This window comes from Muscardinus avellanarius (genome assembly GCF_963383645.1).
Source record: "Muscardinus avellanarius genome assembly, chromosome: 10".
NCBI lineage: Eukaryota > Metazoa > Chordata > Mammalia > Rodentia > Gliridae > Muscardinus > Muscardinus avellanarius.
In genome coordinates, this window is record NC_137796.1 from 52,508,240 (window position 1) to 52,515,799 (window position 7,560).

Sequence of the window (7,560 nt, forward strand, 5' to 3'; positions counted from 1 at the left end):
TATTTGCTGTTTGGAAAATGGAAGGCAATTGTGGGTGGGCAGAGGACTCGCAAGAGACATAACTGGTGCATTGGTAGGAACCAGCTTGTAGTAACCTGTGCCATGCTACAGCATTTAGTGAGCAGGAGCAGGGCTGTCCTAAGTGAGCCCTACTCATCAAGTGAGTAGGGCAGTGCCTGAGGGTGTTCATGCTAGGTAGAGTTTAGAGCATCCTGTCATTTCGACTAGAGGTATGAGAAGCCAGGCTTGGTAATGCATACACGTAATCCCAGTACTTGGGAGGCTGTAACAGGAGGATCACAGGTTGGAGACCAGTGAGGCTGGTCAGTGAGACCCTGAGTGAGACCTGTATCAAAGTAAAATATATGCCAGGTGTGGTGGAGCACACTTGTAATCCCAGCATCAGGAGGCTGAGACCGGAGGATCTCAGTTAGCAGATAGCCTCAGCTGCTTACTGAGGCCCTCCATAACTTAGTGAGACCCTGTTTCAAAATAAAGGATAAAAAATAGGGCAGGATATATAGCTCGGAGGTCAAATTCCTCTGGGTTCCATCGCCAGACACGCAAAAAGAACAACAATAAAAAATCAAAGTAAAAAATATTTATTTACGTTGGCAGCATCCTACCGACCCCTCCTGAAGAACAGCGGCACTGTTGCCAGGAGCAAGGGGCTTATGATACACAGTGCTTCACTGCCAGTTTCTTTTAGATGGATATAGCTGCTACCTGAAACTTTTAAGTCCTTTCCACTTCAGATGCAGGTCTAGGTCTTTCATAGAAAACTACCCTCGCAGGCTTTTTGCTGAGAATGAGAGTCCCTGACTTCTTAGGAAGATCCCCAGTGGCCGGCTTCATCTTAGCTGAATCAGGGCATGCCACCTGCAGCCCACTAACCTAAGTGCCCAGGCCCAGCCCCAGACAGCAAAGCCGCAGCTCAATCACAGGGCTCCTCCAGGCGTGCCTCCTTCACCAGTTGCTGTGTTCCTGTTTTTTCTTGATTTTTAACTGTGCAAACCAGGCCCTGTAGGTTAGGGTGAGGGTGGCTGTCACCTGGACTGAGTGAAGAAGGTGTGGGTTTGCTGTGATACCGCTTGTCCTGCCACTGGCTCGAGGTCTGGGGTGGAAACATTACTCAGTTGCTGGATACTTGGAAACTTCTGAAACAGAAGAGAAGCTTTGACTTTTCCAACACCTGGGATCTGTTGCACAGTTCAAAGGAGGGATGGCTCAGAGAGCAGAGACCTTTTCTTCCTGAGGAAAGGGTTTTTACTGGGTTCTTTGGATTGCTCAAGAACCTGAAGGAGAAATTAAAGAATTACAGAAGCGCCCCCTGGAGAACTGGCAATTTTCTTAAGATAATTTTCCTATTTGATTCAGCTTAATTTAGGGTTCAAATGTTTTCACGTGCCATGAATATAACTTTCCAGACAAGAGTAAAATTATTGAGAGATGGACCATATGACCACACAAAAAAGATAAAAATAATTGACAAAAAACATATTTTTTTCAGAATCTTAAAGCTAGAGATAGTGAAAAACATGGTCTGAGGAATATAAATACTTTCATCATATGGTCCAAAAAGAAATGACCAAGCTGGACATGGTGGTGCATGCTTTTAATCCTAGTACTTGGGAGGCTGAGACAGGAAGATCACAGGTTTGCAACCAACCTCAGCTACTTAAGCCCTCCACAACTTAGTAAGACCCTATATAAAAATCAAGAATATAAAATAGGGCTGGGGGTATAGATCAGAGATAGAATACCTTTGGGTTTATTCCCCAGTGCCAAACACAAAAAGAGGCCAGAGCTAGCCGAATGTGGTGGAACACATCTCTAATTCCAGTACTTGAGAGGCTGAGCAGCTTTGAAGCCAGCCTCAGAAACTTAGATTCTGTTTCCAAATAAAATAGAGCTGGGGGTATAGCTTGGAAAGAACATGCCCCTGAGTTCAATCCCCAGCACTACAACAACAAAAAAATGAAAAAGTCATGTTTACAGCCAGGTGTGGTACCTATAATCATAGTACTTGGGAGGCTGAGATAGGCCTCAAAAACTCAGCAAGACTCAACCGGGCATGGTGAGTACACTTGTAATCCCAGCATTCGGGAGGCTGAGACCGGAAGATCACAGTTCGCAGACAGACTCAGCTACTTAGTGAGGCCCTCTGCAACTCAGTGAGACCCGGTTTCAAAATAAAGAATAAAAAATAGGGAAGGGGTGTAGCTCATAGGTCAAATGCCCCTGGGTTCCCCCAGACCTGCAGTATTGTGAAAGAGAAAATGAGCACTTACTAATTGGATGATGAGGCAAGATGCTTCCATCTGGTTGGTCACAGGAAGTAACACCATCTCCAGGTCCAGCACAGTAAACTTCTGTATGGCTGAAAAGTACTGTTCACTCATCTGGGTTTTTTCAACTACTACAATCCCTTGAAGATTTCCAGACTTCAAAGAAAAATACATCATTTTGTAACAAATTTACAAAGTTAAGAAAGCTATCACTTTGCATTTGAAATGGCTAATGGCATTATATATAAATTATTACAAGTGATGGAGGAAACGCTGTTCAATTTCAGTTTAATTCAGAACTTAACATTTGTAACTTTTGTTCTGTGTGTAGTACTGGAGATTGAAACCAGGGATATTCTACCTCTGAGCTACACCCCAGTCCTTTTAAATTTTTTTGTTTATTTTTTATGTGTATCTATTTTTATTGGTGCATTGTAGTCAAACATCACAATGGAGTACAACTCTTGTGAGGGTATACCAGCAACATCATTCAATTAACCCGTATCCCCTCCCTGTCCCATTCCCTCCCCCTCCCTCGATCCCATGCTTGATTTGGTGATTAACTTTGATTCATTTGTTTACATATATCATGCATTTTAAAGAGATTCCATCTTCCCACATCCCATCCCCTCTGATTGGTCACATTAATTGCTCTCTCATGGGGCCCTTTCTTCAACTAGATTTCTTCCCTTACCCATTTCTTCCTAGTTTTTGCATATTAGGAAAAGCATCTGATTTTCTATTTTCTGTGATGATTCTCTAAGTATCCACATTGCAAGTTCTGATTCTGCTCCTGAAGGCCCCGGCGCCAGCCTGGCCCACTGGAAGACTCTGATCCTGGCCTCGCTGGCTCAAGTACCAGCCTTGCCTCAAAGCAGGCCCCAATCCCAGCCTTGCTGGACCCAGTTCTGGCCTAACCCTTCACAGGCTCCGATCCCAGCCTCGGAGTCCCCAGCACTGGCCTTGCCTCACGGCAGGCTCTGATCCCGGTCTCACTGGCCCCGGCACAGGCCTAACCCCTCGGCAGGCTCTGATTCCAGCCTCAAAGGCCCCAGCACCAGCCTTGCCTCATGACAGGCTCCAATCCCGGCTTCATTGGCCCCAGCACCGGCCTCATCCCTTGGCAGATTCTGGTCCGGGCCTCAGAGACTCCCACACTGACCTTGCCTCAAGGCAGGCTCCAATCCCAGCCTCACTGGTCCCGGCACCAGGCTCATCCCTCGGCAGACTCCGATCCCGGCCTCGGAGGCCCCAGCATCAGCCTTGCCTCATGGCATACACTGATCCTGGCCTCACTGGCCCCGGCACCAGCCTCACCCCTCGGCAGGCTCCAATCCTGGCCTCTGAGGCCCCAGCACCTGCCTTGCCTTACAGAAGGCTCCAATGCTGGCCTTGGCTCTGGACTCACCCCTCGACTGGGTCCAAGGCTGAGGATGGTCTTGAGCTTGCAATCCTCCTCTCCTCTCTCAGCTTTCCAAATACTAGAATTAGAGGTATGTTCCACCATGCCTGACTTAGTACTTACATTTCTAATTCGAACAAGTCTCTTTCTGTAGCCATTTGCTGCTACCAAGTCAGCTGTGGTGATATAAAGAATGCGAGATCTGCTGGACAGGTAAAAATCTACCAGTGTCAGGACATCCTCAAAAATGTGTTTAATTTTCCCTTAAAATGGAGGAAATGAGCACTGTTAACTTAGGCAATAGGTAGATTTTAAAATTTATTTTTATGATATATATTTTGTGTGTGTGTGAGTCTGGGGATGGGACCCAGGGGCATTCAATCTCAGAGCTACACCCCCTTGTGACGACTAGCTCAGTACTGGGCACAATAAATCCAGCACTGAGTCCGCTTGGGAACGAGAGTCTCAGAAAGGTGGGCAAAGGTTTCGGTTGTAGTTCTGCAGCCACTTATCTGCAGCGAATTTTTCCCTTTTTATGAAATAAACTCCTTAAAGTTCCTGTTCACGGCACTAAAAGTGGAAATTCCTCTCCGTGAAAAATCTGAAATGACTGACATGCACAACTGCCTCTTGTGCAATTGACAAAGTTTTAATTTTCATCACCAGTACTTGTACCCAGTGTAAGCACCAAAGGACAATAGTGAGGCATTAAGTGTAAACAAGATAAACAGGATAAAAGAAGATCCATGGCATCACAGTTTAAGATTCATCTGGGACTGGGCGATTAAAGTCAGCCCCCTTGGCTTTTGTCACAGGTTTCTGGCTTTACAGGTAAACCCTAGGGGGCAAAGTCCGGAATCTGGAAAGGCGGGGTCACACCAAAAGTCCGTTTTGGAGAAATTCAGTTTTCTAGGATCTCCTTTGATCCTTCCAGAGTGTTTTGTCCCCAGGGATTAGTCCAGGCCCTCCTCTATCAAGATCCATAGGGCTGCGGCGAGGATTTGTCCGGTCCTGTCTGCTCCGTCATCCCCTATAAGGCAATACTTATATTACAGTTAGTAGACAGGGCAAAAACATTATAACACAGGTGACTGGATTTCTATAATTGTTCTTTAATGCATAATCTTGAAGCAGACTTTTGGGTTTTTTACTCTCCTGCTGCTGAGTCACAAACAGTAGGCTTTTGCTAGAAAAAAGCTTATTAGCATCTCTTAAGGGGGAAACAAATGGCCCAGATTCCAGAGACAGTTTTACATCTCTTTGGGAAATGGGGCAAAAGGTAGGTTTGCAGCTTCCCCTGCTGGCAGAGAGGTGCTGGGAGCTAATCTTTAGATCAAAGGACCTGCCTGCGGAAAGGCCGAGAGAAATTTTGCAGCCCCTGAATTCTGACTGCCCTTTATTACAGCTGGAACAATACAGAGAAAGTCTGAAGGCTTAGACATTTTACTAGAAAATTTATCTTTCATGGACTCAACTTCTTTCAGAGTCCTAATTCTTGGGATCCTGTTTTAAATCATTGGAGCTTTTTAGTGTAGAAATCTAAGAGCAGGGAGTATTTTTGCCAGAGATGACGTTTCCTCCTCGGGGCTCGCCTCCGTGAGGCCTTGTCAATTAATACAAGCATTTCTCACGCTCATATATGCCGAGAAGGGACAGCAGCACCCCCTGTCCTATTTTTATTCTTTAATTTGAAACAGGATCTCACTAAGTTGTAAAGGGCCTCACTAAGTAGCTGAGGCTGTCTGAGAACCATGACCCTCTGGTCTCAGCCTCCTGAATGATGGGATAACAAGTATGTGCCACCATGCCAGGCTTAAATTTGTTTTTAAACCACAGAAAGGAAAGGGCATATGACAGAAGGCAGGCCACTGACCTTGCATTTCTATCGTCCCCTAAGACTCCGACCCGCAGGGGCTTAGACAACGACACAGACACCTTTTCAGCTGAAATATGAATTCTTCTTTAATGGATCCTTTTGTCTCTCAATATGTCTCTCTCTTCTTTCTTTCTAATATGTCTGACAATGAGTACACAATATATATCAGCATCATAATCCCTCCTTCTATTCCCTACCAACCCCAAGCTTCCACAGCTAGGGCATGCACACTTCTGACTCTCTCATAGGCAGGCTGGTGGTAGGCGTCACTGATCATTCTGCAGGCATGTAGCATGGCACACTGCACATGCTCAAGGAGACGTCCATCTTGTGAGTCTCATGACTTGGCTGCAAGTCTAGGCGCCATCTTGAATCCACGCTGGCAACAAGCCTGGGTGCCATCTCGGTCCAGCCGAGTGGGCCCCGACACATTTCCTGTGCCAGCTGCTACCCATGCCATTTCTCATTGGCCACAATGTGCCCAAAAGGTACATGTACTGGACCCACGCGGTCAGGAGGATGCCTTTCCATACGTGGTCTTGAACTAATGAGGGAAATGAAATTCACCTCTTAAGCCAGCCTTCCTGCACACAGCCCCAAGGTCCACTGGAAAGCCAGGGACTCTAGCAGGAGCCTGTCTGCTTAATGGTCTTTCAAAGACGGAACTGTGTGCTAAAGTCTAAAAACCTGGAGATTATGGCCCTGGCAGCTGTGTTCCTCATTTTCAGAACTTGTCTAGCCTCTGATATCCCAGATTGTTCAGTGCCATGGCTCCTCTGTCCAGTCCAGGATCTGAGATAAGCCAGCAGGGAGCCCCCTCTAACCCAGCCTAAGGATCAGGGAAGCACATTCCTTCCTGATTCCTACCAGCTGTGCAGGTCCAGTTTTTCATCCTGCCCACCCTCCACCTTCCTTGGCTCTGGATTGGCTGCTGTGTCAGAGATTGACACCTGAACTCTCCAATAAGAGCTAGACAATGCAGCTGCTTTCCTATTGGTGGAGATTCAAAAACACCCGCTAGTTGCCAAGAGCAACCTTTGTGAAAGCAACTTTGACTCTGATTGGTCGAGGCCAAAACAGAGCCAACGGCAGTTGTTGTTGTTGGAAAGTCTTCTGAGAAGAAAAGGCGTTTGGATTTAAGCTAGAGAAAACGCAATAGTGCGATTGGGTGATAGGCTTCGGTCCCTGCCTGAGACCAGGCCACCTCCAGGAGCAAGGATGCTCCAGCGGCTTCGGAAAGGCCGCCGGAGCCTGTTGGTAAGTAGATCCCACTGGTCCTGCCCTCACCAGGTGGTGACTGGAATTAAGGGTAAGAAGTTGGGGTAGGTTAGGGGTTAGTCCTGAGACTGAGACTGAGACGAGGCGGGGCATGAGAGGGCGTGGTTTTCAGTTTGAGAAGACCTGAGTTTTCCTGTTGTAAAGAATCTCTGTTCTGGGTTGGCTGCAGAAAGACAGGAATCACTCTGGTAGCAGCTTTTGCTCTGTGTTGGGGACTGCGCTCCTGCCAGGCGCAGACCAGCTCCATTGCTGGATCCCCCATAGGGAATCATCTTGACTTTTCCCTTTTCCACCCACCCCATCCACCCATCAGCAAGTGCACCGATTCCACCCACCATGTGTACCTGTAAGTGGTGCCCACCGACCTCCAGCGTCTGGCTGCCTGGCCTGCTCCCTAAACAGCTCCTCGCTAGCTTCTCTGCCTTCACCCTTGCTCTCACTCGAGGTCCATTCTCTGCAGGGCATCATGTGCCATGCCCTGGGTGGGATCCACAGCACTATACCCCAGAAAAAGTTGGTAGAACCAAGTTGTAGGAGAGCAGTAGGGGGAGGTATCAGAGGATTAGGCACCAGGACCCTTGAGGAAGAGAGAAAGACAGCAGGGGTGTTCAAAGGATGAGATGGGGAATATGAGCACACAGCAACAGAGTGGCCATGGGAAGATTTGCAGGGAAGCAAGGCAGGCAGAAGGAACAGAAAAGGGGAGGCCGGAGTGG

General features: G+C 47.4%; 1 pseudogene across 1 annotated transcript; it reads right to left on the minus strand.

The window, feature by feature from the left end:
* Nucleotides 1–1,046: 1,046 nt before the first annotated feature.
* Nucleotides 1,047–6,097, minus strand: LOC308268124 (Fanconi anemia core complex-associated protein 24-like; annotated as a pseudogene). Its single transcript has 4 exons — nucleotides 5,995–6,097; nucleotides 3,814–3,953; nucleotides 2,292–2,444; nucleotides 1,047–1,295 (listed from the first exon to the last, which is right to left on the minus strand). The product of its transcript is annotated as a Fanconi anemia core complex-associated protein 24-like (transcript).
* Nucleotides 6,098–7,560: the final 1,463 nt, after the last annotated feature.